The sequence below is a fragment of the Ambystoma mexicanum genome, chromosome 6p (genome assembly GCF_040938575.1).
Source record: "Ambystoma mexicanum isolate Mex_15411 chromosome 6p, UKY_AmexF1_1, whole genome shotgun sequence".
Lineage (NCBI taxonomy): Eukaryota > Metazoa > Chordata > Amphibia > Caudata > Ambystomatidae > Ambystoma > Ambystoma mexicanum.
Genome location: NC_090935.1, coordinates 364,411,825 through 364,433,846, shown reverse-complemented (window position 1 = coordinate 364,433,846; position 22,022 = coordinate 364,411,825).

The following is a 22,022-nucleotide window of genomic DNA, read 5'->3' as shown; positions in this document are numbered from 1 at the left end:
CTGAAAAGATTCTCAGCCTCTCAGCTGCAAAGTACCATTGGAGATATTGCTATTTTTTTGGGAGCAAGGAGCATCCTCTTCCCCGTGTGCTCCGGGACCCCCCAACCGGCCCATAGAGTCGGGGTTTGCCCAGAAGCACTTTAAGACAAGATAGCAGCACCCGTGAGATGGATGGGGGTGCAGATTCAATACTCCAACACCAAATCAAAATGAAAACTTGACGGTTTGGCAAAGGGAGGCCATTTAATGACAAGTACAAAAAACAGTGAGTCTCATAAATATCAGCGGATGCATGATCTTCCTTCTCGCTTCACAACTCCAATGAACTTCATAAAAATCATAACATTTAAACTGAAAACTCGTCATCATTGACGCGTAACGCTTAAAAGTTGGCATACAATTCTACTGGTTCAGGAAAGGTAACTTTACTATAGGTACTATATCTGTATATGGTAACGGAGTAAAGGGATTGGGTAAACACTGTCAGGTGGGGCATCTAAGCCCTACCTTCAACCTAGCTACTCTAGACGTCACTAAAAGTACAACGTCTCATTGGTTCTACTAACTATAGGATCCTAGATTACTTGGTCCTTTGTGACTGGGTTGGCACCAACCCCACCAGTACTTTCCCACTTCGCTTAGCAGCATGTAGAATAATGAGGCCAGGGACAGGGAGTAAGCCTGTACCCAAGCTTTCCTTCAATTTATGTTACAGCCATTCATCACCTCATTGGCCGTGTGCCATTTACTGCCTTGTAGTTTGGCCTTTTGTCTGCCGCTTGGTCTGAGAAAGCTTAAGGAGGATGGGTAAGATAAGGCTCCATGCGTAGGTGTGAAAGGCTTACTTCTGCTTGCTCGGCTGATCACGTGGTTCAGACACCATGAATTTGCCTCTTCTTCGTACAATTTGTGTGTTTGACTTTCGTTTCACCCATCTCCTGCCTCCGGCTTTTTATCTTTGCCCTTCAGAGCAGTGTATTCTGTTCTTTGCTTCGATGAATGGTGGCCACTGTTCGTCCATCTTGACAGATACAACCTTGATTCTACAGGCACGGTGTGCCTCTGCTGAGTTTCGTTTCTGCCGCTGTAGCCTCGATTTCACCAAACATGAAACTCTTCTCATGTGGCCTTTTAGTAACCTTTTGGTTGATTCTGCTTCTTGTGCAAAGTGCAAGTATACTTATATAACATACTTCTTTTGAGGTAGATTATGTATAGTGTTGCTTGCCGCACAATTTTCTTAGCTTTCTTGCGGTTCCAAACATATGTACACGTGTAACCTTGGTTGAATATTTTCATTTTGCTTGTGGCTTAAGATTCTTACATTTGACATCGTCCTTTCACTTTAGCTTCACGATATCCTTGTCTCATGGTGTTTCGTCTCTTTGCGTCATTCTCTGGTCGTCATTTCTTATATATGTGGGTCAGTCCGGGTTCTCGTGATATCACCATTCGTCTTTCACTAAGACCTTTTTGGTTTCTTCCGGGACTGTACTCAGACGATCTTCATTTAGTTTTATTGGTTGATATGGCTTCCTCAATGGATACCTCACTATCCATAGTTTCCTTGGTACTGGTACTTCAATAGGTGCTGTTCTTCTGATAGGTACTGGACAGAGCCCCACTGCGGCTTTCTGCTGGTTTATTTGCTCATCACATTTCACATATCTCGGTGTGAACGTTCCTGGTACGTCAAAATGGATGGTTGGAGTGCAGGTTGTATTTGGGACCTCCTCTACATGCCCCCCTCTAGGCAATTCATCAACCACTTTCCCTTCTTTCTTCAGTTCTTCCAGTTTCTCTTGTGCTTCCTTGGTTGAGTCCATTCTTTCTTCATATTCTGGGTCTATACATGATGGTCTGAATAAATGTCACTTTGGGGTCCATATCTTTATGACTCCTTTTAAACTTCCTGCTATTCTCACGTGTTCGTCTTTGTTCCACATTATTAGTTGACACTGTCCATTTGGGCTGCAGTAAACCCATCTTCCACATAATTTCTATGCTTCTTGGGATATTGAAACTTTGTTCCTTCTGGTGTGTGAATCCTGGCCTTCACAAAGTCTCTTATTTCTTCATCAGTCAGTTCTTTGGGCTTCCAACCTGGCTTGACATCAATCATGATCTTCATCCCAATGTTTTTTTTGCAGTTTTCTGGCACTGATAGATTATTATCTTGATGCCACAGACTCCTAGCAATGTCATCACTAACAGGGCTCCTAGGAACTTGAATGCATCTGCTATCCATTGTGGAACCCAGGAGAATAATGATCCAGTAGTAGTTTCGACAGCATACCTGTGGCCTCTGGTATCAATGTGCAACATGATTCTCCGAACTCCTCCATCCATAGCTGTGATCATGTCAAGGACATATCTGTTCTGCCGAGTCATCAATCGAACTGCCCTTAACTCTTCCTTTATGGCTTTGAATCATTTTATGGTCGTGTTGATGGTCTGCAGTAACTCCCATCTGGTTATCTGCAACCATTTAGCATTTGCTTCAACTTGAAATCTTGGCATGAAGAATGTGGTGAACACTGTTGAGGTGAGGCTAAAGAGCCTGTGTTCATATGGGATTGCATGGAAGGCTTCTTCTGATTTGGCAGAAAAGTAATGATCTCTCTTCATTCTCTTCAGCAGCTACACAGATCTCTTTTTCCTCAGGTGAGCATCTGCTTTCGGAAAACTGTCAATATTCAGGTCACTCTTTGGGATCACCAAAGCTGGAATGTGGACATTCACTAGGGTGCATATACCTCCCCAGTATTTTGGCAGCCTGATGTATGCATTTGATCCACATGCCCAATAATGATCCATTAGCACTGCAGTTCCATGCACCATCCCTGGAGCATCAAAAATGTGTCCACAGTTTTGATTCTCTCCCATCTTCCTTGTGCCATTATTCCTGAAGCATTGTTTCGGATTCTCCAATGGCACTATCTGCAAAGGTCCTCCTCTGTCTTCGACCCAAGTCAATAGTTTTGTGAGTTTGGGCATAATGGCTTGCATATCCTTTGTGAATTTTCAATTGCTTCCTTGCAGGCTCCGGGACCATCCATGCCCTGCAAATCACTACCCCTTTTTCCCATCCATTTGGTGAAAGCACTGTTCCCCAAACTTGCATTTGGCCTCTGTGCTTCTATCACAAGCTTGTTCTTGAGTTTTCCCTTGGACTTTTAGCTTCTTGTTCATTTCCCCTCTGATTTCAGCTGCTTTCACTCCAGGTTTCTCGTACCTGATCACATGAGTCTTAGTGTGAGCTCTGTTTCTTGGCTTTATGTCCTGGACATAATCATCTTCATCAGGGTCAGTTGCTTCGGTTGCCCATTTCAATGAAGCATCACTTCCCATGAACTGGCCTCTGGTCTTACACATTGCTACGTGCGAGAGACAGTGTGCTGTATGGACATCAACTTCTACAGCTACGAAGATCTTGGACTTCCCCATGCTATACGGTAGGAGTGCATAAACAAAGCATTCCCCTTCTGAACTCTGTCTTCCCACTTCTTTCATGTGCTGGTACCAGATGTTATTTCCCAAATGTGCTGTGCTGTCCAAGTAATTGTTTAGTTCACTGTCATCTCTGTGTATGCTTCTCTTGATCCTGGGGGTTTTCATGTAGTTTGCTATAACTACATCCCTGAATGCATCTGTATGGTCCTTCTTTCTGGAGGATTCCCGGGTATCCTGGTCCATGGTGCAGGTCTCCTCATCTGTACCATTTGAGTAGACAAAAGTCTGGCAGTTCTTTCCTTGTCCTCTTGTATCTTTTGTCTTCTGGTTAGAAATGCCCACATCCACTCTGGCATTGGTCCACTATACGGTTGCATGGTAGGACTTGTGCTCGTCCCCCTCATTGGTACATATGTGCTTGTTGATGTGGTCTCTTTGGGTTTATTATTTGACTGCTCTTGTCTCTTCAGGAGTTAATTCTTTTCCATTTGTCTTTTCACTTCACTTGTGGTGGAACTTCTCATAGTAGGCAGTCTCTTCTTCTCCCGTGCTTTGGATTGTGGTTCTGCAGTTATTGACACTAGGCCTGGTGTGTGTGCATTCACTGTTTGCATGCGTGTGGTTGTCAGTAAACCTTCTTCATTCACACTCTGCCGATCCTGTCTCCGGCTTTTCGATTTGTCTGTTATCACAAGTGTGTGTGTGTGTCATTGCTAATCACATCCATCTCAAGTTCACTCACTCCATTTTCAGATCTTCTAGGGACTGGAATGATTATGTAAGGTCTGGGTGTCTTTGTAGGTTTCATGTATGCAACTTTAGGTGGATGTACTGGGATTGGAACTCTTTGTACACCAATAAAAAATACAGTTCTGATTGTCAGCGACAGCAAAATAATGATAAATATAATACATAGATACATTATCCACTTGTAAATCCATCAGCAGCATTTACTTCTGGAAAGGGACAGACATCTCTCCACCTGGGGAGGACGAGATTGCTGCTCTGAATCCCCATCTCGATCATCTGTTGAGAAATACAATTTTTTTAATATATACCTTCTAAGCAATATTATCTCTGGATTCTGTTTGTGGGCTGTAGGTACTACACAATTGTCTCTCTTTGTTTGAACACTGGATTGGCTATTATGTCTGGACACAGTTTCTTTTTGGGTTCTATGTAGAAGGTCAAAACCAGGTGATAATTCAGTAAGTCTCTTTACTGTGCATGTTCAAAATATATTAGTTCCCAGTCTACGCCTCTGATCTGCTTCATTCCCGAAGACATGGGGCCTCATTACGCGGATGGCGGAGCACCATGGCGCTATTAGCGCCATAGTTCATGCCGGTAAAATACCGGCACCGCCTTGGCGGAAAGGGGAATTACCGCCCCATTCCAAGGTTGGCGGGGCGGTAAATCCCCCTTCCACCATTGCCCTTCCCCATTTTTGCCCCATAGGGCTCAATGGGAATGGGGAAGGCGCTAATTACGGTACCGCAAATTGCGGTACCGTAATTAGCTCCCTGGGTCCTTTGCGGGTTGGTTTTTAACGCCTGCAAAAAGCAGGCGTTAAATCCCCCAACCCGCAAAGGGACCTCGTAGTAAGGTGGTAAGGATTTACCCGTACCAGTATTTTACCGGTACCGGTAAATCCTTACCGCCATCCGTGTAATGAGGCCCATGTGTCTTTGCCAAAAAAAAATGAACTTTCAGGTGTTACTCTCTCGATCTGTCCCTCGGCGGAAAGCTTCACTGTCTCCTCAGGAGACTCAGATGGAGATTGGAGAGTTTAATTGTGCTACAATACCATGCAGCAGCATGCTTAGCTGGATATATTTTGCTGGATCTCTGATGAACGCGAGGACGTCAACATCGACAGGTGTCCCCGCAAGCTCTGGAAAGTCCTCAATAAGATGAAAGAAAGTGTTGTTCGCCAATCTGCTATCTTCTGGTGACAGGGAAATTTGTCCTGCCCTTGCTGAGGTTTGGAACAGTTCGGTACTCACTGTGAGTGTCTTCTACGATCCAGGTTGATGTGGAGAGTGACCTGGATTATTATGCCGTTCAAAATTATGCTCAAGCGTTCTGTGTTTGCTGGATCTCGAAGAAATGATAATACATCAGTGTGTCTTCCGACAAAGGTTGGGTGCTCTTCAATTAGATGAAAAAATATCACATTGATGAGTGTATTCGCTTCTTCTTCAGCTTGGGACATTTGCTTTTACCTCGCTGTATTCTGGAAGTAGGAGGAACTGCTCGCAATTACATTAAGAAGCCTCCTTATGGTCTTTTCCTTTTCAGGATCTTGAAGAAATTCAGTGACACATGTGAGTCTCCCCACCACTGATGAGTATGATCTCAGTACTAGCTCCTTAGTGATGCCACTACTGTGGGACACCATGAGTGAGTCCGAACAAGGCCTCTCTGTGGAAGGAATCTGGATACTGTATTTTCTTCCAATTTATGTGTCCTCGATCAAAATTTGGCATATCCTTTTCTAATCAAGGCTTCAGTGTGCCTCAGTCCAAGGTTCAAAGTCAACAGACTAGGTTATGGCTTAATGAATGCAATTTTCTTCTTCACCCTGCAACTGGGATGCACACAGTGTCCATTTTTTATGTCCTTGTCCCCTTTTTATTCTCAGAGGAATGTCCAAAATGAAGCCACAACTGTTGCACAAAAGTTCTTTGTCCTTGCTTTGCTGCTGCTCATGCTTCCTTCTTCCTCGTCATGGATCTCGTCTCCACGTGCTGTGGTTCTTCCCCGTCGTCTGTAGTCCCTTTGTGCTGGGGTGCAGGCAGGGGGCCTTCTCCGATGTATGGCTTGATGTCTCCCAAAAAGATCCAAGCTCTTCTTCCTTTTAGTTTTACTGCAGAAGGCGTGCAGTCTTCCACTGTAAAGGGACCGTTAAACCTTGGCTCGTCCCTCTTTTTCCTCGTGTGGTTCTTTACCAGGATGGTATCTCCAGGGAAGATGGATGGTACACGTAATCCTTGAGCTGCATCTGCAGTAAGATCTCCTTCTGTGTTCCGTGCTGCCCTGCACCCTTTTCATCATCGCTGCAGCTGAGCTGAAATTACAGTAAGGAAATATGTCATGCAGTTCAAGTAATTCTGCATTTCAGACCCTAAGATTTCTCCTGTTGACTGGGCATCACATCTAGCTCTGTCTTGGGGTGTCAGTGGTGTGCGCATTCTTCTTCCTGTGGCTATTTTGTGCGGCGTAAGATGATGGTCGGAACCAGGTTGATTCCTGAGTGCATACAGTGCCAAAGGAAGGCAGTGCAACCATCCCTTTCTTAGAGTAAGCTTCAACTTGGCTATCCTTTCCTTTAATAAGCCGTTGAGCTTCTCACATATTCTGTTACCTTGCGGATGATATGCCAACGAGAACTTGTGCTTTATACCAAGCAACAAGCTAATCTGCTCAAAAACTTCATTTACAAAGTGAGTCCCGTTATCTGATCTCATGACTTTGCATACGCCTCACCTGGGGAATACCTCTCACTAGGAATTTGGCCACACAGGTAGAGTCTGGGTGTATACATGGACCTCCTTCTATCCATCTAGAGAATGGAAACACCACAACAATTAAATACCTGTAACCGTTACATACTTGAATCATATTGACGTAATCGACATGCAAGTGCTGAAAAGGCCCATTGGGCTTTGGGATAACTCCTCTAATTACTTTTAATGTGTGCCCAGCTGTGAACTGTTGGCAAATTATACAGTTCACCATAAAAAATGCAACGTGCTCTGCTAAATTCGGTATGAACCAGTCTTCTGAGAATGTTGCCGCTAGATTCTCTTTTGTCATGTGTGCTGGATAGTGTAACTGCTCCAGCGCTATTTTTAACAGGTCTATAGGCATTACTGATTTACCAGTGCTGTGTTGTCGCCACAAGCTTTCAGAGGGGTTTAAAGAACACCCTTGCCGTTTCCATAAGTTCTTCTCCTCTTGTGGTGTCTCCCCTTGGAGTTCTATTAACTGCGTTTGTCCCATATTATTATAGCTTTCGGGTTCACTTTGTGCGATGATCATTTTCTCATTCATGTTAACGACTCCCACATCCATAATTGTCTCATTCTTGGATGCCATACACTTGGCTTCTGTGTCTGCTGCTTGATTTCCTCATGAGATAAAATCTGTCTCCTTCGTGTGGGTGGTGCATTTCACAACCACTATGCCCACTGGGAGCTGTAGTGCTTCAATCAGTCTATCCAATATGGCTGCATGCTGTACTGGCATGCCATCTGCTCGGAGGTGGCCCCTCCTTTTCCAGCGCGCTAAGCCTGCATGCACTGTTGATGTCACATAGACAGAGTCACTGTACACTGTTACTTCCTGGTCTGCGTGATTCTGAATCGTGAGTAACAACGCTAATAGTGCTGCAGCTTGCGCCGAATAATGCGATGGTATTCATTCACCAAAAAGTACTCGAAATTCTCCATTTGCTGTGTGCTTCATCACAGCGACGCCTCTATATCTTTGCCCATCGTTTTGATCAATTCTCGAAGAACCATCAATGAAGACAATTTCTCCTGCTGCCAATGCATTTTCTTTCACTCTGGGAATCTCATCATAGAATTCCTCATAATTCGCTCAGTTATGTATTGGCTCTCCTTTAGTGATTGGCTCGGCTATGAACATAGAAGGGTTCACTATTTTGCATTGGACTCTTTTAACCAATGTTTTTGATATGATCACTTCATAGGCAGAAGCTCTCTGAGATGTCAGTGTGCCCTTCGGTTTCTCTAGAATAGCAAATAGTGAGTGCTCGACGTACAACGTCATTGAGCATCCCATTACAATGGTGGTAGCCTTCTCAATGACGAACGCTGCGGCAGCTAAAATTTGTTTGCACAGGAAATGGCCCCTCATCACTGGGTCCAAAATTCCACTATAATATGCTAGGGGCTTTTACCCCAATGTGGTTCTCTGTGTGAGTACTTCTGTCATAATGCTGCCATTCGTGTGTGAGAACAGGCAGAATTCCTCTGCATAATTGGGAATCTCTAAAACTGGTGCCGTGCAAATGGCTCTTTTTAGTTCAGCAAATCCTTCCTCCATGGTTTCAGACCATTCAATCTTTTCCTTCGTCACTTGTGCCTTCTTTAGGGCCTGAAGCAACGGCTTGGTGTAAGAGCTGTAGTCAAAGACCTATGCCCTGACATAATTGCAAAGGCCTAAGAAACTCTGCATCTGGTTTACCGTGTGTGGCTTTGCTGTGTTTAGTATGGCTTCAGTCCTTTCCAGGGTAACTCTTTCCCCTCCTGAGAGATCAGCTGGCCTATGTATAGCACTTCTTATTGACAATACTGCAAAATCTCTTTGTCAACCTTATATCCTTTTTCAGCTAATATAGTTAGCAGCTGAACAGAATCGTACCTGCATTTCTCCTCTGTCGTGCTGCAAATTAAGATGTCGTCCACGTATTGCAAGACAACACTTTCCAATGCAATGGTGCTTAAGTCCATCTGCAGGACTCTGTTAAAGATAGAAAGAGACATACAGTACCCCTGGGGTAGCCTTGTGCTTTTCAGACGCATCTGTCTGAACGTAAATTATGTCAGATCTTGTGAGTCTTTGCGCAATAGGATTGAGAAAAATGCATTTTTCACCTCAATCACCATGAAATATTTTGCCTCAACAGGTATATTACATAGGATTGTAGCCGGGTTTGGGGCTAAAGGGAACTCGGCTTCAACAATATAATTTATTGGCCTCAGATCTTGAATTAGCCTCCAAGACCCTCCCTTTGATTTCCTGACAGGGTAAACTGCAGTATTGCATGACGACTCTGACGTCGCTAAAATGCCCTGCTCCATCATAGCCGAAATAGTTTAATTGTCACTTCTCTGACTCCTTTCAATAAGCCTACATCATAGGGGCCTGTGGTCCACACTGAGACAGGCACCTGGGCCATGTCGTCCTCGAAATATTCAGGATGGTTCTGCACTAACGTCATTCTCTGAGGCACTTCTCTTTTGATCATTTTCACCTAAAAGGTGAGGCTCAACTCAACTGCTGTTTCTCCCCCGTCTGCTTGCTCATCAAACAGATCGTCATCTGTAATGTCAGTCAATCTGTACCCTTCTTCAATGGCGATTACTGTGCACCATTGTCGGCCTTCATCATCACAGCCATCGATCAGAGCCATTTTCCCTCGTATCGCGGCTGTGTGTATCACTAAGGAAAATACTCGTCCCTTTTCTTCGTAGATAGGTATTCTTGGCCTGAACAGAAATTCATCTGGGATCCTCATAGTTTTTTCAGCAAGGCCTGGTAGTCCTGCCATTAGCACACATTTTCCATACGTGAATATTTCGGGTTCTAATGGTACAGCCCTCATAGCTGTGTGTCCTGCTTATGCTCTAATCATTTTGCATACGTTCAAATAGTACATTCCTGTAGTCGAACATACTATGCCCTCCTCCGTGAACGAGATTGTCATGTTTAATTTCGTCATTAGATCTCGACCCAAGATGTTTACTAGGGTTTGTCGTGAATATGACAAGGGTGCATTCATATCACATTCTCCTATAGAGAGTGGAAGTGCGTTAGTAAAGAGAACACAACTAGTAGCTCCTGTGAAACTCGGAGTATTTATATCATTGCCGGACAAGGAAAATGTACCTTCACGTATACACAAATGTGTTGCACCCGTGTCAACTAGGAAGCAATATTCTTTATCCCCTACAACGACATCAACCCTTGGTTCCTGGTGAGGGTCTGGTGTCACTGATAGGATAGAACACATCAGGGTTCCCAGTGAGCTGTCCTAGTCCATATATAACTTTGGCCCACCCTGTGTGAATGGACTTCCCCCATCACCAGTGTTATTCCACATTCCAGGGTTCATGGCCTGTCCTGTACTTACTGTCGGTGACAGTTGCATCAGTGACTGCTGAGACTGTCCTTGTGGAAATCTCATCAAATTTTGAGGTTGCAAGCCTTGCTGCGCTCTTGGCGTTTGCTGTTGCACCGTGTGATTCTGTGTGACTCCCTTTCCCCCTGCTGTAAACATTCAGGTGGATTCACCGTACCTGCTCCTGTTCCTTGGCCGTTTTGCATCATGCCTTGAGTTCTGCATGTGCTCTCTAAATGCCCTGTCATCCCCATTCCACACAACCAACATACTGGCAGCGGTCTGATCATTTGCCCATTTGACATATCTTGGTTGCCATTTTGCATGTTTTGAAAACCTCCCTGATTACTCTGCCATCCTCGTCCTCTACATCCTCTTCCCCTGGGGTAAAACTCAGTGTTGCCCTGATTGTTCTGCTTTGGATTATTAACTTGTTGAGTGTTCAATCCACCTGCGCTAGTTATCATTGCTCCTTCAAGGGTGTATTTTGACAATTTTTCTGTACTCATTTTGCCTCTTCACCCTTTTGTGAAGCTTCTTTTTTACGATTCTTTTCTTGCAGTAGCCTGGGAGACTCTCTGCCAGATATTAGTCCTGGTTACGAGAGGAGAATTGCCTAGAATTTTGGTGCTGGACTGCCCCAGGGCAGGACAAAGACTGATATGTTTGGGATATTTCTTCTCTGTGAAAGATAGTGAGCTAAAGACTCTGGGTAAGTCTCTCGTAACCAGGACTAATGTCTGGCAGAGGGACTCCCAGGACCCCCTTTGTTAATTTGCATATTCAGGTAACTTTGGGTCTCACCCTAAGTTACTAGGGGAATCCAGACGTGGACCCCTTGCTCACTACTCTTAGAGAGGAACAGCTCCTCCCTACTGATGAGGTCCAACCAGACCGAAACACGTGTCTGGGGATGCTGTTGGTACTCTTGTTCTGAGTAGAATTGCCTAGCATTTCGGTGCTGGACTGCCCCAGGGCAGGACAAAGACTGATATGTTTGGGATATTTCTTCTCTGTGAAAGATAGTGAGCTAAAGACTCTGGGTAAGTCTCTCGTAACCAGGACTAATGTCTGGCAGAGGGACTCCCAGGACCCCCCTTGTTAATTTGCCTGCAATCGTGTGCAATGGTCAGCTGTATTTACGACCACGGTTTGGTCTCGATTCCTACCAATTTCTTGAGCTGTTTCTGTACCAGCTCTGGCAGCCCTTGGCACAATATAAGGTAGAACACGGGTATGGATTTCCCCAAAGATTCCCGAGTCTTGAGTTCCCATGCGTCTTGAAAATTCTGAATGCAAATCAACGGGTCCTCCAACTCTTTCATTTTACGTGTAATTATAGCTTCCATGTCGGAAGTATCCAGATATAATAATCGCAACGCTTTCCATACTGCGGCTCTGCAATTGTTAAATGGAGCTCCTTCATGCGCGGTATTGACTGTGATCACACCTGGCTAACCTGCGCGTTTGCTCACATAGTCAGCTCTATCATCACGTATGGCGATTAAGAGACCTTTGATATCCTCTGTAGCTAGCGTGTTCTCGCCTGTCATTTTTTCTAACTCATGTATCCATTTTCCGGCTCCCGATGTCGGCATTGGAAGCTTGTTTTTCAGGTTTTCCCGATCCATGTGTGGACATGGAATATACTGTGTTCTCGCTTCTCCTTTCTAGAGCAACGGAAATTGGGACACATAGCTCTCTCTCTCTTCTCTCATTGTTCTCCTGTCTATTGCAGTAATATTCCCGCATCGCCGCCTACCTGGCAATGTCCTTAGCTGTCATGAAGCCTACCACCGGACATCCAGACCAAGTCCATCAGTACAGAGAGCAGGCATCCAGACACCTATTGAAAACCCAGTCACCCCGGCTGTGGGCTATCTGGGTTCAGTCCTGGTGCCGTAGGCGCCAGGCTCATATATGGGATCAGTCCTGACGCCATAGGCACCAGGCTCATATGAAGAAACTTACCTCATGCAGACCATGCTGCAAAGAATCCAAGCCAAAATTGAGGCCTGGAAGGAACTACTTTGTTCCAGGGACTATTTTTTACTCTGGTGTGGTCTTGGGAAACTTCTTACATGGGACTACTTTGGAGGCTATTTAAACCATGCCCGATGAGCAGCACACGCTTCGCGTTATTCTGCATCCTGCAGCGTAACGCTCACCGTGCCTGTCTGTCCAGCATCCAGTCTTCTGCCACGCCCGCCTCAAATCCGGAGCTCCTAGAAAGAAGGGAAATAAGAAGAAAAGGTTGGAGCAAGAAAATTACCTTCATTCTTCATCTGATCCTGGATCCTTCGCGCATCCGAACAAGGAAAAGACTTTATTTTTTGCGCATCGCACCACCAGCTGCATCGCCGCGCTATACTTACCAGTCTTCACAGCACCTCCTCGACCCAGCGCTGCTCCATCATTCATCGCCGATCTCCCGGCACCTAAGGGGACGAAGAAAGACAATAAGATGAGCTGAGAAAACCAACAAAGACAATTTCTATTATCAGTATAGACTTACCGAGTTACTGCCGGAGATATTATTCTTCTACATGCCACATCGTATTACGCTGCACCTGTAAGGAGAGAGAAAGCAAGAGGTTAAGCACTGGCATTTTTTACCGGATGTGTTGGGTAACACAGACTCTTACCTGAACGCAATCAGCTGCTACGAGACAACCTCCTCTCGAATCAAGCTGCAAGACAAAGGAAGGAATTGGACAAGAGTGAATAACAGACATTTTGAACTTTTAAGAACCAAATACTTACTGCTCCTCGCCACTTACCTCGGAGTCAATATTCATCTGGAACTTCGGACCATTGAAGTAAATGGTTATCTACGTGCCCCTGCACTCCACGCAGGATGGAGAGCTCATCATTCAAAACCATAAGGTGAGACTGGTGAAAGGGAATATGGAGGTGATTAGTGGGAAGACGGTGGGGGTGTGCTCGCTCAATCCACGTGTAACGCTCACCTGATTCCCGCAGGGGCGCCGGTCTTGACTGGGTGAATGCCGTATCTTCAAAGGTGATGTGTAACACACGGTTGGCTTTTTGGGCTGGACCTCTGTGCACTGTATGTCTGACTCGAAGAGTAAGATGTCTGCAGATAGAAAATATGGGATTAATGAACTGGGGTTATTGGGTGCCTCTCTCCTCTTCCCTTTCTCTTCTCCTGTAGAACCCCAAAGGTTAACGCCCTCACCTTAGGTAAGTGAACGCCGAGCTCTCCATCTGCCTCGGGGCAGGGTGCCGTAACCAGTTTCTTCACTGGATAAGGGTGCAGGCCTCTTGACCTCAGAGGACTGCTGTCCGTCGTTAACTGCACGAACGGTAAGTTCTGGGCACTTCAAATGTCTTAAAAGTCTTTTGTAATGATATCTCTTGTTTTGCAGGGTTCCGGCGATGGCGGATGGCGGGCTGAAGAGAATTGAGGATCGAACCCGCGTGAGGAATAGAAGCGCCTGGAAGCACGTAAGTAAGTGCTTGTAGCCTGCTTCACGATGAGCACTAACTGTCCCTTTTATCTTGCAGGTACAAGTTCGGAGCTTTAGAGAAGCTGAAGGGTGCTGGAATACCCACTGGATTCGGCGTGGGAAGGAGTAATGGCACGTGAGTAATAAAGTTGCCCATTGTCTTTAAACGCACCTTCTTTTGTCTTTCAGATGCGGGATGCAGCGCCGAAGACCTCCGGAGCGTGCGAAGAGCTGGTAAGCTTTTGTCTTTCAGATGCCGGAATGCAGTGCGAAGACCTCCGGAGCATGCAAAGAGTAGGTAAGCCTTTGTCTTTCAGATGCCGGAATGCAGCGCGAGGCGTTGGGGACAGCCGATGGACCAGGTAAGAGATGCGCTGCCCCTGAAGACCGTAGTGCTAACCTGTTCTTTCTTTGTCTTTACAGGTGCTGCTGAAGACTGGATTCCAGGATGGTAAGCCTTTGGTCCCTTAGGCCAGGATCAGAAGCTGAAGACACGATGAGCGTTCTGCTGCAGAGAATGCAGAATAACGCAAAGCAAGATTCATCCATCGGGTGTGGTTTAAATAGCCTCATGTAGTGCTTAGGTGTCTCCTTCCCCAGCCTCGCCTAGGTATGACAAGAGTTCCTGCTTTCCAGAAGAGTTCCAGTGTTCTGAACCTAGGGAGTGGCTCCTGCCCCACCCAACAGGAAAAGTAGTCCCAAACAGAAGAGGATCAGGGGCTCAACTGGCAGGTAAGTAAGCAGCATGGTCTGCTGCAGGTAAGTCCACCCAAGCATTATGAGCCCGGCGCTTCCAGCGCTGGGACTGGGCATCTTTATGAGCCTGGTGCCACTGGCGCCAGGACAGGGTCCAAAAGGTCCCAATTGGGACTGGCTGGCACTCAGAACCGGGGTTATGGGTCTGCTTCCAAGGGAGTTGGGCAAGTCCTGATCTTTTGGAAGCAGAGATCATGACAGCACCCCCCCTCAAGGCCCCTCCCAAACCGGGCTTCTACGGGGGTTTTGGCTTGTTAGGAAATGTTCGATGAAATCTTTTGATTAGACGAGGCGCGTGGACATATTCTGCAGGTTCCCAGGATCTTTCTTGGGGACCGTACCCTTTCCAGTCAATCAGGTAAAATAGTTTAGATTTGGAGATCTTGGAATCCAGGATGCTTTTGACTTCAAATTCGAGTTCTCCGTCAACTAGAATAGGTTTTGGAGATTTAGTTAGTCGGGTTTGAGGTTGCACAGGTTTTAATAGAGAGACGTGGAAGACCGGATGTATCTTCATGTGAGGGGGCAAGTCCAACTTGACCGCTACTGGATTTACTATGGTAGTGATGGAATAGGGACCAAGGTATCTTGGGTTGAATGTGCGTGGTCCTTTTAGAGGTAGATATTTGGTGGATAACCAGACTTGATCTCCAACTTGATACTGGGGGGCTTCCTTCCGATGTTGGTCTGCTCCTTTCTTGTATTGTTCTTTAGCCCTTTGAAGGTGAGAAACGGCTTCCTTAAAGGCTTGGGTGATTGTAGAATGCAGGTGGTCTACTGCTGGTGTTCCAAGATCTTGGAGTGGATCCAACTCCGAGGTTCGAGGGTGACTACCGTATAAAAGAAAAAACGGGGTCTTCCCAGTTCCCGAGTGGACAGAATTATTGTAAGCATATTCGGCTATCCGAAGGATATCTTTCCAAGTTTTTTCAGTTTGTTGTAGCATGCAGCGCAAATACTGTTCCAGAGTTTGATTGGTTCTCTCGGTTTGTCCGTCGGTTTGAGGGTGGTGGCTGGTCGAAAGTCTCACATCAATTTGAGCTGACCGACAGCAACTTCGCCAAAAATGAGAAATAAATTGACTCCCTCGATCCGAAATTAGAACTGAAGGAAAACCATGCAGTCGGACGATGTTTTCGAGAAATTCTCGGGCCAGAGTTGCTGCTGTTGGTAAGCCTTTGAGTGGAATGAAATGCGCCATCTTGGAGAATAGGTCCACGATTACTAGGATCGTATTGTATCCGGAGCACGGAGGTAGATCGGTGATGAAGTCCATAGAAAGCGTATGCCAAGGGCGAGGTGGGATGTCAATAGGGCGTAAGAGGCCGGCTGGTTTTTCCTTTTGACTCTTGTTTTGGGCGCATACTCCACAGGACATTATAAAGTCTCTGATATCTTTTTTCCAAGACGGCCACCAGAAGTAGCGCTTGATCTTTTCCGAGGTTTTGGCCATACCGGGATGTCCTTCCATTAAAGAATCGTGATAACAAGAGATTACCTTTTTCTGTAAATCTGTGCTGGGCAGGTATAAGCGTTCTTGGAAATATAATAGGTTGTCCTTCACTGTAAAGTCCTTTCCCTGCAGATGTCAATTCTGTATGTCTGCTAGAGTTACCAGTAGCCTGGCTTTATCCTTAACTTCCTCTATGGATTGTGTGGCGATTACACCCAGAATTCTTTGTTTGGGAATGATAGGTACAGGTTTAGGATTGATCAAATGTTCTTCCACTCCCATCCGAGAAAGGGCATCAGCTTTACCGTTTTTTGTACCAGGTCGATAGGTGATTATGAAGTCAAACTCGGCAAAGAATAGTGCCCAACGGAGTTGCCTAGAGGATTGAGCTTTTGCGGTTTTCAAATATTGCAGGTTTCGGTGATATGTAATCACAGTAACGGTGTGTCGGGCCCCCAGAAGATAATGCCGCCAAGCCTTAAAGGCGGACTTGATAGCTAGAAGTTCCTTATCAGTAATAGTGTAATTGATTTCAGGAGGCGAGAATTTGCGGGACCAAAATGCCACGGGATGCAACTGATTGGTTACTGGGTCCTTTTGTGATAGAACTGCCCCTATGGCAAGGCTCGAAGCATCAGTTTCAACGATGTAGGGGAGTTCTGGGCGAGGATGTTTTAAGATCGGTGCAAAGATAAATCTAGTCTTCAAATTCTGGAAAGCTTGTTCCGCCTCGGTAGACCATTCAAAACGTTTGTTTTTCTTTAACAAGGCGGTGATGGGCTGGACTATTCGAGAGAATTCAGGGATAAACCTGCGGTAAAAGTTAGCGAAGCCTAACATGCTTTGAACACCTTTTACGGAGGATGGCGATGGCCATTTGAGAATTGCATCGACCTTCTTTGAATCCATACGCACTCCGCTAGGTGATAATATGAATCCCAAGAATTCAACTTCAGTCACGTTGAAAACACATTTTTCCAACTTAGCGAAAAGTTTGTGTTGACGCAATCTCTCGAGGACCATTTTCACGTGTTTCCGATGTTCAGTTTCCGATGAAGAATAAACGAGGATGTCGTCAATGTAAACAACAACACACACATCTATGAGCTCTCTGAGGACATCGTTCATAAAATATTGAAAGGCGGCCGGGGCATTGCAAAGTCCGAAGGGCATGACCTGATATTCAAATAGCCCATACTTGGTGCGGAAGGCCGTCTTCCATTCATCGCCCTCTTTTACTCGTACCAAGTGGTAGGCTCCTCTAAGATCCAGCTTTGTATATATGCATGCTTTTCTGACTTGGTCCAGGAGTTCAGGGATCAAAGGTAACAGATATCTATTCTTAACGGTGATCTGGTTCAGGGCGCGATAATCTATACAAGTTCTAAGGTCCCCTTCTTTTTTTGGAACGAAGAACAAAGCTGAGGAAGCAGGGGACTTGGAAGGAGGAATAAACCCATTCGCTAGGTATTGATCCAGGTATTGTCGGAGGTGAAGATTCTCAGGCTCGGTGAGGGCATAAATTCTACTACAAGGAGGAGTAGATCCAGGTATCAGGTCTATCTGGCAGTCATAAGACCTATGAGGAGGTAGAGAGTTAGCCTGATCCTTCCGGAAAACATCTTGGAATTCAAGGTATTAAGGAGGTAACTGGGGAGCCTCCGAGGAAATTGCTGCCAGTGCAACACCAGGTCGAGGGTGACAAGTAGAGACACATTCTGGAAACTGAACCGTTCTTGCTCGCCAATCGATCTGAGGATTGTGCTTTTCTAACCAAGGAATTCCTAGAATAATCTGGAACTGAGGGGCCTTGATCACATCGAACACGATCTTCTCATGGTGTCCATCTTGACTTATTAGCGTCACTTCTTGGGTGGTATGCGTTACTGGTCCGGAGGCTATCTCCGTACCATCCACCGTAGTAATGACGTCCTTTACAGCCTTTGGACAAAGAGTCAGATTCATCCTCAAAACCATTTCATGATCCACATAATTGCCGATGGCACCGCTGTCGACGTAAGCTTCAATCGCATGTAATCGATCCGGATGTTCAGGGCTAATGAGGACCATAGGTATCACGAAATGCGAGGTCACAGAACTGGTTTTAATGCTCGGCAAGAGGACCTCTATTCTTGTCGGGCGAGGTTGTTTCCCTGCTCAGAGTTTGTGACCCTGGTAACTGCAGCTCCTACTGCCTTCTTGGCTGGTTTCACCGGACAGTCTCGAAGAAAGTGCCCCGAGTTTCCCCAATAGAGGCATAATTGCAACTGTTTTCTCCTTTCCCGCTCCTTTTGTGTTAGTGGTCCTTTCAGGCCCCCTATTTGCAGGGGTTCCCCGGAGTCTACTCCTTTGGTAGGAGTTGGTGATTTGGAAAATACTCGAGCATCAAACTTGGAACGATCGGCCTTCCTGTTCTGCAGTCTGTGGTCAATTTGAACGACTAAGTCAATATAGTCCGAACAGTCTTGCGGGGGATTCACTACTTGGGCTAACACATCTTTGAGCTCTCCACGTAAACCTCTATAAAACAGCGTAATCCTTTTGTCCTCAGGCCATCGAGTTTCCACTATCAGTCTGTTGAAAGACGCAATATAAGCCAAAAGGTCTTGATTACCCTGTCGCAATGAAAGGAGCTCATTGTCCAAGGCCTGCTCCTGTGAATGTCTTGCAAACAGTTTTTCCATACTGAGCTGAAAAGCTTGAAAATCATGGAGAACAGGATCATCTTGATTAACTAGAGGGATCGACCAGTCTGCCGCATTGCCACTAAGGTACGAAAGCACGAAAGCTACCTTAGCTTGATCAGTTGGAAAGGCTGCTGGCCGGCATAAGAAGTGCAACCGGCACTGATTAATAAATACTGCAAACCTCTTTGGGTCACCAGAAAATCGTTCGGGCGGAGCCAGAGGTACATTCCCAGGTAGGTTGATCTGCACTGGGTTCGTAGAGGATGTTGAAGGAAAATTTGCCCCTGATGCGGGTAACGGAGTTTGTCCGGCTTGTGACTGTAGCAATTGTCTAGCGAGATCGTCTGTTCGCTCCTTGGAAATAATCAGTTCCCTTCTTAGAGCATTCGTTTCCTGACGGGCTGCATGCACTTCTGCTCTTAGTTCCCCAAGTAACTGGGCTAGCTGGTTGGTATCCGAGTTTTCCATAGCGCCTGGGTGGGAGTTTTGCGGTAGGTTTTGCGTTCTGTAACGCCCACCTGATTCCCGCAGAGGCGCCGGTCTTGACTGGGTGAATGCCGTATCTTCAAAGGTGATGTGTAACACACGGTTGGCTCTTTGGGCTGGACCTCTGTGCACTGTATGTCTGACTCGAAGAGTAAGATGTCTGCAGATAGAAAATATGGGATTAATGAACTGGGGTTATTGGGTGCCTCTCTCCTCTTCCCTTTCTCTTCTCCTGTAGAACCCCAAAGGTTAACGCCCTCACCTTAGGTAAGTGAACGCCGAGCTCTCCATCTGCCTCGGGGCAGGGTGCCGTAACCAGTTTCTTCACTGGATAAGGGTGCAGGCCTCTTGACCTCAGAGGACTGCTGTCCGTCGTTAACTGCACGAACGGTAAGTTCTGGGCACTTCAAATGTCTTAAAAGTCTTTTGTAATGATATCTCTTGTTTTGCAGGGTTCCGGCGATGGCGGATGGCGGGCTGAAGAGAATTGAGGATCGAACCCGCGTGAGGAATAGAAGCGCCTGGAAGCATGTAAGTAAGCGCTTGTAGCCTGCTTCACGATGAGCACTAACTGTCCCTTTTATCTTGCAGGTACAAGTTCGGAGCTTTAGAGAAGCTGAAGGGTGCTGGAATACCCACTGGATTCGGCGTGGGAAGGAGTAATGGCACGTGAGTAATAAAGTTGCCCAATGTCTTTAAACGCACCTTCTTTTGTCTTTCAGATGCGGGATGCAGCGCCGAAGACCTCCGGAGCGTGCGAAGAGCTGGTAAGCTTTTGTCTTTCAGATGCCGGAATGCAGTGCGAAGACCTCCGGAGCATGCGAAGAGTAGGTAAGCCTTTGTCTTTCAGATGCCGGAATGCAGCACGAGGCGTTGGGGACAGCCGATGGACCAGGTAAGAGATGTGCTGCCCCTGAAGACCGTAGTGCTAACCTGTTCTTTCTTTGTCTTTACAGGTGCTGCTGAAGACTGGATTCCAGGATGGTAAACCTTTGTTCCCTTAGGCCAGGATCAGAAGCTGAAGACACGATGAGCGTTCTGCTGCAGAGAATGCAGAATAACGCAAAGCAAGATTCATCCATCGGGTGTGGTTTAAATAGCCTCCTGTAGTGCTTAGGTGTCTCCTTCCACAGCCACGCCTAGGTAAGAAAAGAGTTCCTGCTTTCCAGAAGAGTTCCAGTGTTCTGAACCTAGGGAGTGGCTCCTGCCCCACCCAACAGGAAAAGTAGTCCCAAACAGAAGAGGATCAGGGGCTCAACTGGCAGGTAAGTAAGCAGCATGGTCTGCTGCAGGTAATTCGACCCAAGCATTATGAGCCCGGCGCTTCCAGCCCTGGGACTGGGCATCTTTATGAGCCTGGTGCCACTGGCGCCAGGACAGGGTCCAAAAGGTCCCAATTGGGACTGGCTGGCACTCGGAACCGGGGTTATGGGTCTGCTTCCAAGGGAGTTGGGCAAGTCCTGATCTTTTGGAAGCAGAGATCATGACACCACGGGTGGCTAATTCCTTTTCTCCGCTTTCAGGAGAATACTCCTACGGGTCAAGCAGACGAAATTGAGCAGGCCAGTCCAGTCAGTCATCTCTGCACTACAATTCACGTTGGTAGAGGCCGCAGCTATCCAGTTCCGACCGTCGCCCCTGTAGGAGCCAGGTGAGCGTAACAGAATGCAAAGCCTCCCAACAAATTCCCACCCGGGCGTTATGGAGACCTCAGAAACTGACCAACTGGCCCAATTATTAGGGGAACTTAGGGCAGAAGTACATTCCGCCTGCCAAGAATCTAATGCTCTCAGGAGAGAACTGATTGTGTCTAAGGAACGCACTGATGATCTTGCTAGGCAACTGCTGCAAAACCAAGCTGGGCAAACACCCTTACCTGTACTCGGGGGGAACCCAACTCCTGCTCCATCAAGCAACCCTGTGCACATAGTTTTACCTGGAAATATCCCTTTACCACCACCCGAACGCTTTGCCGGAGACCCAAAAAGGTTTGCCGTATTTATGAACCAGTGCCGCTTGCACTTTTTATGTAGACCTGGAGCCTTTCCAAAACGATCAAGCCAAAGTAGCCTTTGTACTATCGTATCTCAGTGGCAGCAGAGCTGATTGGTCAATTCCACTAGTTAACCAGGATAGTCCTCTTCTTCGGGATTTTCAGGGCTTTCAAATGAGCATGGAAAGACTATTTGCCCGACATTTACAAGGACAGGCCTTGGATAACAAACTTTTGTCCCTACGACAGGGTAACCAGGATCTGTTCACCTACATCGCAACCTTTAATAGGTTGGTGGTGGAAACCGGATGGCCTGAGGCAAACCGAATTACGTTATTTCATCGTGGACTCCGAGGAGAACTCAAAGATGTGTTAGCTCAAGTAGTGAATCCACCCCAGGATTGCCCTGAATATATAGACTTGGTGGTCCAGTTAGATCACAGACTTCAGAATAGAAAGGCTGATCAAGCTAAATTTGAGAATCGGGTATTATTTAAACCCAACGTTACCCCCAAGGGAACAGATACATCAGAACCCATGCAGATCGGGGGTGTTAAAGGACCCTTGACTCAAAAGGAAAGAGAAAGGAGACGACAAGTGCAATTGTGTCTGTACTGTGGAACTTCGAGACATTTTCTGCGAGATTGCCCTGTTAAACCACCCACGAAGGTGGTAAGAGTTGCAGACAAAAGTCACATAGAGCCTGACTCAGGAAACGACCACGCCCGACAAGTGTAGAGGTCCGCTTGCTGAGCTTAAAAAAGGACACTCAGACCTCTCACCTAATTGTGCCAATGGTCCTTATTGATCCAAGGCAGCCATCACGTATGCACGCAGGGAGAGCACACATTGA